This window comes from Uranotaenia lowii, chromosome 3 (assembly GCF_029784155.1).
Source record: "Uranotaenia lowii strain MFRU-FL chromosome 3, ASM2978415v1, whole genome shotgun sequence".
In the NCBI taxonomy this organism is placed as follows: Eukaryota; Metazoa; Arthropoda; class Insecta; order Diptera; family Culicidae; genus Uranotaenia; species Uranotaenia lowii.
In genome coordinates, this window is record NC_073693.1 from 88,415,546 (window position 1) to 88,425,984 (window position 10,439).

Consider the following 10,439-nt stretch of genomic DNA (forward strand, 5'->3'; position numbering starts at 1 on the left):
CTCGAATATTATTCAAGCAAATGAAACAGAATATGGCATAGAAGGATATTTTAATGGGGCTCTCATACAATATTTATCACATAACTCGGGAACTATTGGGGCAAATGGAACCAAATTTGATAGAAGATATTTGAGTGCGAAAAAGTTTTCTTTTGATATTCGGTACCACTCCCTTCTTCCATTGGGGAGATAGTAAAGAGAAGAGTGCTCCTTTACATTTTTTGCATATTTTGAGTAAAGCAAATGGAATCAAATGTGGCATGGGAGAGCATGTGGTACAAATAATAGTTATATCATTAATTGCGACGGCTCATCTATTAATTGGGGATATAAGAAGGAACGAGGGAGGCTTTCATACAATTTTTGCTTTCTGAACAACCCGAGAACTTACCTCAAAAATGGTACCAACGTTTACTTGGAAAAGTATAAGTGAACGAGAAGTGATTCTATAATTGAGAGATCACCCTTCTTCCCGTGAATTGACCTCAATATAATTTTGTTGGCATAAATTGAGAATGAATCAATCAAATGGAATCAAATTTGGCATGGAAAAATATTTGGTTTCTATTATTGTTCCGCCTTGCAGTTGCATAGCTTAAGAACTTATCAACCAATGGTACCAAATTTGATATGAGATTGTTTTTGGCGGTTGTTAGCGTAAGAATAATTTGAGACATGTGAAACTCCAGCTGCAGCTCTAATTTTGAAGTAGTTGCTTTTGAATTATGTTGCCATTTGATTTAAAATGATGCTACAAAAATTAAATCAATATTCAAATAACTTTTTCAAATTTTCTGGATTTTTGAAAGGGGTAGCAAAGCACACCGGGTCAACCAATAGTTTATTAAATAAAGGTAGTTGGATTGCAATGTAAGTACAACCTTAGGGAAAATTTAGTAAAATTTGTAATTTCAATTTAAAAAAAATTAAAAAAAGGAAAATTTAGATATCCCTTGAAGAAGACAAAAATTAAATGCCGAAACGTAGGGCAAATTGTAAATTCTAGTATTTGCTTCCTTCTGACAGAAATGCCAATTTAAATTATGAAGAATTAAAGGAGTTGAATGAGATTTGAATACTCCTTTTCAAATGACAAGAAAATTTCTTTAGAATTCAGAGTCAGAGCCCTGAGTTTAGAGTCCAGAGCCTGAAGTTCGAAGTGCAGAGGCCAGAGCTCAGAGTCCAAATTCTAGATTTCAGAACCTAGAGTCCAGAGAAAGAAGAGTTCAGAGTCCAGAGCCTAGATTGCATATTTCAGAATTAATAGCCCAAAGTCCAGAATCCAGAGTCCGAAGTCCTGAGTTCAGATTCTATAGTACAGATTTATAGATCAAGAGTTTACAGTCCAGATTTCATAGTTCAGGACTCAGAGTCCAACGTTCTAAATACAAAGTCCAGATTATACAGTTCAATTTCCTAAGTCTCTTCCTAAGTCCAGAATTTGAAGCCTAGAGTTCAGAGTTCATTTCTATTTTTATTATTGAATGATTCTCGAATACTGAGTTCCAAAATATATTTGGAAATTTTATCATTTTTTACACATTCTGTATGAAAATACAGTTCATTTTTTCTTTCAAATTTTTATGAAAATAAAACTGTAAATGTGAGTCATTTTCCTACGACCCTGATTCTTATCACCTTAAAAAATGGAACCCAAAACAAAACTTTTTCGTTCCATTCAGCCTACATAAATTTCAAATATTCTAACGGTTTGTTTATAAATCCGCCCTTTTTCTCGGAACCCAACTGAAAAGTGACACCAGTCTTAAAACCTTATTCGATAAGGTTGGCTCCATTTTCAACACTCAAATCTCAGGTGTCATAAATCAACACTGGCAGCCGTGTCAGCTTCGTTTGCCAAAGGCATCACTTTTCCCACCCAGTCAAAACAACATTTATTAAAAGCTAATTTATAGCCTCAAAACATGACACCGACAGACAACCAACCTACTCTATACTCGTATCAGCCCCGGGAGGAGATGCATCGTTTCAGTTCCAGAATGGGATTGCTGTACTCCCGTTGATTGATCCAGATTATATTTTCTACGTAACTTAGACATGCTGTTCGTCGTCTTCACCGTCCCATCATCAAACCATCGTTGATGGCTTCCCATTTGTTTGGGGAAACAGGCATCATCAACAATCGAAACTGTCAAAACAAGATTTCTGTTGGACCGAAACCGGGAAAATGGGATTCTACTCGGGCCCGGGATCGAGAGAGATTGTACAGTGCACTGCTGAGAATGGAAATGATTTTGGATATTCGAATTGGATGTGCTCCGGCAACTCCCCTTCCTTGTTTAACATGGGCTCAACATCCATAGCTCGGTTGGGACCGAAATCGAAATCCAAACCCCAAATCCAAATCGGTAGCTAGAGGAAGACACACTACGAGCGATAGAAGCCCGGCATTCTGAAGAGTGAAACCATTCGGTTTATATTTCAATGGGTTCCTATCTACTATTTTCGTTTTCTTTTTGTTCCTCGAAGGGAAGCTGCTAAGCTCCGGAATCACAGGTAATTGACGTTTGACTCTTCTCGAAATACGATAGGGGCAGGTTTTTTTTTTTCTCTCGACTAACACTCTCTACGGTTGAATGAAAGTGGATGGATCCCCTTTTTATTGACTTATCTTTCCCTGGGTGTCTCTAGCCGCCGCTTGATGGAGGCATCGATCCCTTATAATGGGAGGTATAGTGGGTGGTCTGTCTGTTGTAAGGGCCCACTTGTAGCTCTCACTATTGAAGTGTGGATTGGAAATTACACAACCCATGATATTAGCAGTGCCTATGAGGAATCAGTAAAAGCTTTATGTTTGAACTTTTTATCTTAATGTACCTCGAGGGGTCTTTTAAATGTAATGATTTTAGATAGTAATGGCTACAGATAGCTGGATCTAAAATGAATAATAAATAATTCCAACGGATACTTTCAATTGAAAAATGAAATTTTAAACAGAAACGAGCCAGAATATTTTTAAAAAAATTTAGTCTTAAAATTAAAAAATAGTAAATTGATAAAACGTTCTTTTAAAAGTAAGATGTAATGATCAGAACTAACGACCATCTAAAAGTCAAATGAAAAAAAAAATAAATAAAAAAATAACATTTAACAATTTCAAAATAAAGATCCAGAGTTCCAGTGATAATAATTTAGAGTCAAAAGTCCTGAATATAGAGTCCAAAGTCTCAAAACATTAATCCAGAATCCGGAATCCATAGTCTGGAAGAATCCGGAGTACAAAATTTAGAGTCCGGAGTCCAAAGACTGGAGTTTAGAGTCCACAGAGTTTAGAGACCAGAGTCGATTCAGAATCAAGAGTTCCGAAGTTGGGATTCAGAGTTTAGAGTACAAAACCCAGAGTCCAGGGTCCAGAATTCAGAGTCAAGAGTTTCATTCTCTTGAGTAAGGATTTCAGAGACCAACGTATATAGTTCAGATTCAGAGTCTAGGGTTTAGAGTCCAGAGTTCAGAGTAACCTGTTCAGAACCAAGAGTACGCAGTCTGGACTTCGGAGACAGGAAATTGGTGTCCGGAGTCTGAAGTTTGGTGCCTTGAATCCGGAAACAAAAATCCAGAGTCGATAGTTCAGAGTTTGAATTTCGGTGTCCAAAGTTTGGAGTCCGGAGTCTGGAGTTTGAAGTCCAGAGTTCATAGTCCGTAATCCAGAGTTCGGAGCCTAGAAACCAGAGTTCAGAGTTCAGTTCACAGTTCAAATATCAGTGACCAGTGTTCGTAATCCGGAGTTAATAGTTCGGTGTCCAGAATCTGCAGTTCGTAATAGTGGATTTCAGAGTCTAGGGTTCACAATCCAGAGTGTCTAGTCAAGTCAAGATCCGAAGATCGGAGTCCAGAATTTAGAGTTAAAAATCTAAAGTTCAAATTCCAGAGATGAAAGTTTAGAGTCTAGAATTCAGGGCTGGAAGTCAGAAGTCTAGAATCAGAGTTCGGGGAAAGAACTTCGGAGGCAAGAGTTAAGATTCCAGATCCGAAATCCTGATCCAAAGTCCAGAATCTAGAGTTTCGATGTTTAAAACGGAAGTCGTAATTCGCAGTCAAGATTTCGAAGTCCAGAGTTTGGAGTCCGCAAGTCTGAGTTTTGAGTCCAGAGTTCTGAGTCCAGAGTCCAGAGTTAAGAATCCAGATTCCAAAATCCAAAGTCTAGAGCACCGAGCCCCGAGTCCAAAGTTAAGAGTCCTGAGTCCAGCCAGAGTTTAGAGTCCAGAGTCGTGATTCCAGAATCAGGAATCCCGAGTCCATAGTCCCGCGGAGTTCAAAGTTCAGAATCTAGAGCTTAGATTTCAGGATCCACAATCTAAAGTTTTATGTCCAGAATATAGAGTCCAGAGTCTACAATCTTGAGTCTGGAGATCAGAGTTCAGAGTTCAGAGTTCAAAGTTTGAAGTCCAGAAGCCAGAGCCCTGACTCTAGAGTTCCGAGTTCAGAGTTTAGAGTCCACAGTTCTAAATCCTGAGTTCAAGTACAGAGTCCACAGTATAGGATCCACAATCCAATATTAAAAAAATGACGAAAATAAAGATCCAGAGTTCTAGAATTAATATTTTAGAGTCGAAAGTCCTCAAATCTGAGTCTAAAGTCACAAAACTTTAGTACAGAAAACGGAATTCACAGTTTAGATAGAAAAATCTGGTGTACAAAGTTAAGAGTCCGGAGTCCAAAGACTGGAGTTTAGAGTCAACAGAGTAGTAGAGTCCAGAGTCGATCAAGAGTCAAGAGTTCCGAATTTGGGATTCATAGTTACAAAATCCAGAGATCGGAGTCCTGAATCCAAGAGTTTTAGTCTCTTGAGTAAGGGTTTCAGAGACCAACGTATAGAGTTCAGATTCAGAGTCTAGGGTCTGGAGTTCAGAATCGTGAGTCCGTCTAGAGTAATCTGTTCGGAGCCTGTTGTCCATAGGTTGGAGTTCAGAACCTGGAGTTCGATTTTTGGACTTCGGAGACAGGAGATTGGTGTCCGGAATCTAAAGTTTGGAACCTTCAGTCCGGAAAAGAAAATTCAGAGTCAACATAGTTTGGATTTTGGAATCCGAAGTTCGGAGTCCGGAGTCTGAAGTTTCAATTTCACAGTTCATAGTCCGTAATCCAGAGTTCAGAGCCTAGACATCAGAGTTCAGAGTCTAATTCACAGTCCAAACATCAGTGACCAGTTTCCGTATTCCGGAGTTAATAGTTCGGTGTACAGAACTGACAGTCCCTTATTTTGGATTTCAGAGTCTAGAGTTCATATTCCATAGTGCATAGTCGAATCAAGAACCCGGAGATCGGTGTCCGCAGTCCAGAGTTAAAAGACCAAAGTTTAAAGTTCAGAGTCTTAAGTTCAAAGTCTATAAATTAAGAGCTTGAAGTCTGAAGGCTGGAATACGAAGTTGGGAGTCTAAATTCTTGAGCTCACAGCCTAGTATCCAGAGTCGTGTGTCTAGTTCAGAAGCCTTAGTTCGGGGAAAGAAGTTAGTCGGCCAGAGTTTCGAGTCCAGATCCGAAGTCCAAAATCTAGAGTTCAGAAGTTCATAGTCGAAATCCATAAACCACAGTCAAGTTTTCGGTGAGAATTTGAAGTCCGCAGTCTGAATATCGAGTCCATATTCTGAGTCCAGTATCTGGAGTCCAGATTCCAGAGTTTAGAATCCGAAATCCGAAATCAAGAGCCCCGTGTCCAGAGTTCAGAATTCAGAGTCCAGAGTTCGGAATCAACAGTTCAGCGTCCAGAGCCGTGATTCAAGAATCAGGAGTTCCGAGTCCAGAGTCTGGAGTCTAGAGTCTAGAATCCAGGGTCTAGATTCTAAAGTCCAGAGTCCAGAGTTCAGATTTCATAGTCCACAGTCCAGAGTCTGAAATCCAGGAACTAGAGTCTAGAGTCTTCAGTCCCCAGTTTGGAGATCCAAGTCGGAATTCACAGTTCAAATTTTGGAGTTAAGAGGCCAGAGTTTTGAGTCCAGGGTTTAGAGTCCATAATCCTGAATCGTGAGTCCAGATTCCAGTGTCAAGAGTTCAGAGTCACGAGTCTAGAGTCGAAAGTTCAGAGTCCAGAATGCAGAGTCAGGAATCAAGAGTTCAGAGTCGAGAGTCTTGATTCCAGAATCAGGAGTCCCGAGTCTGAAGTTCAGGGTCCAGAGTCCCGAATCTAGAGTCTAGAATCCAGAGTTCAGAGTCTAGAGTCCAGATTTCAGATTTCAGAGTCCACAGTCCAGAGTCTGAAATCCAGAAACTAGAGTTTACAGTTCCGAGTTTGGAGATCCAAGTCGGAGTTCTGAGTTCAAAGTTTAGAATTCAAATGCCAGAGTCCTGAGTCCAGAGTTTAGAGTACATAGTCCTGAATCCTGAGTCCAGAATCCAAAGTCAAGAGTACTGAGTCCATAGTTTAGTGTCCAGTTTCAAGAGCTCAGAGTCATGATTTCAGAGTCCAGAGTTAAGAGTTCAGAGTTCAGAATGCAGAATACGGAGTCCAGAATTCAGAGGCCAGAGAATACAGTGAGTTCAGAGTCCGGAGTCTCTCGTCTGAAGTTCAGGGTCGGAGTTCTGAATTTGGAGGCCGGAATCCAGAGCCCAGATGTAACAGTCTGGAATTCATAGTAAAAGATGTAAATGGTCTAATTTAGACCAACAACTATAAGACAACTATGTACAACAAGTCAGTACACATCTTCAAGTGATCCAACGCTACCTTCAAAAGTACCGTCGTCAGCAAAGCGCTTATCAAATTTGTACCGGTATTGGTTTCTGGTCTGATTGACTGGTTTTGACAAGAAATCGAACAAATTCAACTTGAATCGTACGATGCTGCTGTCGATGACTGCACCGCACCTCTTCGCGCGTAATAAACATCCTGTGATAAGAGGTTGAATGGCGGCTTGTGCCGCATAATAATAAAGATTGACGTTTTGTTACGCTAAGGTTGTTGCCCATTTATAAACGGAATCTTCTAGGAAAAAGGACTTCAATTATTTAACTTATTATGTGTATGCAATTTTAAGTTCTTTGCTGAAAACAACACAGATTAAGTACATATAGTTCTAAGACGTAGAATGTGAATTTTCAAAATCTGTTGTTTATGGTCTTAAATCTAATTATAATTTTTAAACTGAATTTCGTATATTCCTTAAAAAAATTGAACGTAGTTAAGAAGTGCATTCCTGATTTTCTTCGCCAAAACGAAACGAAATCATTTTCGAAACCATTTCACACCTATCTAGATGTCGGTTGTTTACCGCTCAAATTAATATCGCCCCGGCGAGCGCGAGCTTTCACGTTAACTGAAACTGCATCTACAATGTGACTTCTGTGTCACACGTTCCACCGGCGTCGGTATCGGCAATGTGAGCCATCGTTTTACCAATTAACCCCGGTGCTCCTCAACAAATTGAGGGTACATTGGCGTGTCAAGATTTTCCCACCCGAAAAATGTGGCTAACGAGGGGTCTTACAATGGTGTTCTCAAAATTCGGAGGAAAATTTGATTTCAAAACTTTTACGACAAATGAGAACGGGAAAATTTATTTTTTCAGTGAAGTGTAAATTAAGCTTTATTAATAGAAAAGGCGGAGATAGTTTTGAAAATAAAACCAGATATTTTTGAGTGACATTAGAAGACCCCTTGGCATTGGCATTAAGGAAACAAAAACCGATATGACCAATTTGAAGGTTAAATTGAGTTTAAAAACAATTATGCCAATTTTGCCTGCTGTATTTCGCCAACCACAGGTTGAAGGCTGTCTAGGAGCATCTTTCGGCATCGTTAGTCAAATTGACTTTTGAGCTGCCAGTCGAAAAAATTTCTTTAAATTGATTGTAGTACCTAATGAAGTTATGCTGTTATTATGGAACCTGCTATGAAGAGATTGAGAAATCGATTTCTTTAAATAATCATACAAAAACTCGCTCCTACACATCAATCAGGTAAAATCCAATGATTCTCTATTGATTTTTCTCGTCCCAATCGTGATTGTCTAAGCGATCGCATTACCACTAAACCAATTTTGGGGGGACCTTAACTCAACAATTCAAAAGCAATTTGTCAATTACACTTGTGTCTGTTGACGACTGAACGTGTGTATCATCATCGGGGCAAGCCACTTAGTGCGGCGGCTGGGGGAGTTATTTAAATTGTACGGAGAGTGTTTATTTTTCTTTTGCTTAGCCACAACAGCGGGAGGAGAGCATTCTGCTATGCAAACATAAACCTTTCACAAAATGTTCCATCCCGGGGTCGGTCGGTCCGGGAGAAGAGGCCGGCAGCGAGCATATCTTTCTCGTAACATAAACCATGCTTTTTATTTGGAAATTTTTACCGAGCTATCTCTTTGCCCACAAAGATAACACCATCAACAGTTGCAAGCATAAAAACCAGTCATCTGTTTTGATTACCTTAATCTCGAATATCACTTAGTAGCTGCAGCCTCCACTGGATGGAAACATCCATGCCGCCATCCAGATCGGAAGTCTAGGGAAGCTATTTTTTCAAATTTCCGGCCAAGACCCCTCTTAGGATAGGAGCGAAAAATTTTAATAACAATAACAGTTTCACTCCACAATGTTACATTGCTGCGTTGGCGATTCTTTTCCGCTTAAATCCATTTGATTGGAAAGCAACTCTGGACGTATCTCGAATGCATTGTTTTTAACGAGTTTCCTCAGTAAGAATCTCCCGACAATGATTCCCATTTCGAAATCCAATTTGGAAATGGTGTTATTTTTCCGCTCTCCGAATGGAGGCAAACATATCCAGAAACAACAATGTGGACGCCCTTTAAGTGCATTTTGGTGACGAAATTTACGAGTACCATGATGATGAAATGCATCTCTGGCGGTGATGTACGATGACAGCAGAATGCATTTTCCAAATCTCTGGAAGTCGAGCGTGGGTGTCTAGAGCGTTTGGTGGAGGATATTAGAGAGGTTTGCTTTCAACCTTCGAAACGCCAGTTGGTCGCTGTTAAATTAGTGGTATGTCATGTGGAGTAAACTTCGAGATACATATTTCAGCTTTCACAGGTTAATCAGGCAAAGTACTGAGTAGGTCTTCAGCCTTTTTTATTAGATGGTTACCCAGGTGGTAAAACCTCGAAAACGGGTTGCAGTTTAACACACTGCGAGACACAGGGTAACTACTCTGTTTACTACTCTGAGTCCATAGGTCCAATTGAACGACTCATGATACACTTCATGTATACCTCCTACTCTCTAAAGTGGTCCTGGGGGCCTCTGACCATAGCTGCAACCTCGAACTATCTCGAAAACTATCCTTCAATGAAGGAAGATCATGGTCATAATCGCACTACTGCGCATCAAGGCATACTCGTTAGCGAAACCACTTTCAGCAATACCTCTTCTCTTTACGACTCAAGGCCTGATCTCTCCTCTAACTACTCAAGAATCGACCTCTTCTCGTAATGACTTGATGATCACACACAAACCTCTTCTCTTGACGACTCAAAATCTGACCTCTCTTCGTAATGACTTGAGGTAAACGCACACATACCTCTCCTCTGCACGACTCAAGACCTGACGACTCTGACGACTCCTTGTAATGACTCAAGGTTAACACGCATACCCCTCCCCTTGACGACTCGACGCCAGATCTCTCCTCTAACGACTTTAAATCGGATCTCTTCTCGTAATGGATTCGAGGTTCAACACAACAACCTCTCTTCCTGAAGACTTGATTTTTGACCTCTCGTCTACGACTCGAGATCTCACCTTTCCTTGTAATGACTTGAGGCTAAACCACACAACTCAAGGCCTGATCATTTGGCGACTCGAGATCTGACATCTTCTCGTAATGACTCGAGATCAACGCACGAATACCTCTCCTATACACGACTCAAGGCCTGATCTCTTTTCTGATGACTCGAGATCTGACCTCTCCTCATAATAACTCGAGGTTAACATGCCTACCCTTGCTCTTGAGGACTCGAGGTCAGATCTCACCTCTAACGACTTGAAACCTGACCTCACCTCGTAATGACTCCAAATTTAACACACCAACCTCTCCTGTAGGCTATTCGAGTCCTAACCTCTCCTCTAACGACTCGGGGTCCGATCATTCATCATCAAGGGCTTTCACCAGGATGATCACTTCCTTGCTAAGGACAGCTATGTACCTTTGCCTTCTCACAAAAGACGTTTAACGACATAGCTTTGTAGAACTTTCTCTCATTTGCCTAGATCAAGATGCAGCTCAAAATTCTCGGACACTTATGGCGGTTTTCAGGCCTTGAGTCATCTGATGACCTCCATTTTCTCTAAGAGCTCTCCTCGCTCTTGGAGCTCTTTGAATTGATATGCGCGCTTCTCATTCGTTGTTATGGCATCAATACTTTTCGAGCGAATGGATTTACTCTTGGGAGACACTATTGCGATACTCTGTTTTCTGTGGAATGAGTGAGGGTGAATGCGAAGGATAATCGGGGCCTTTTTATCCT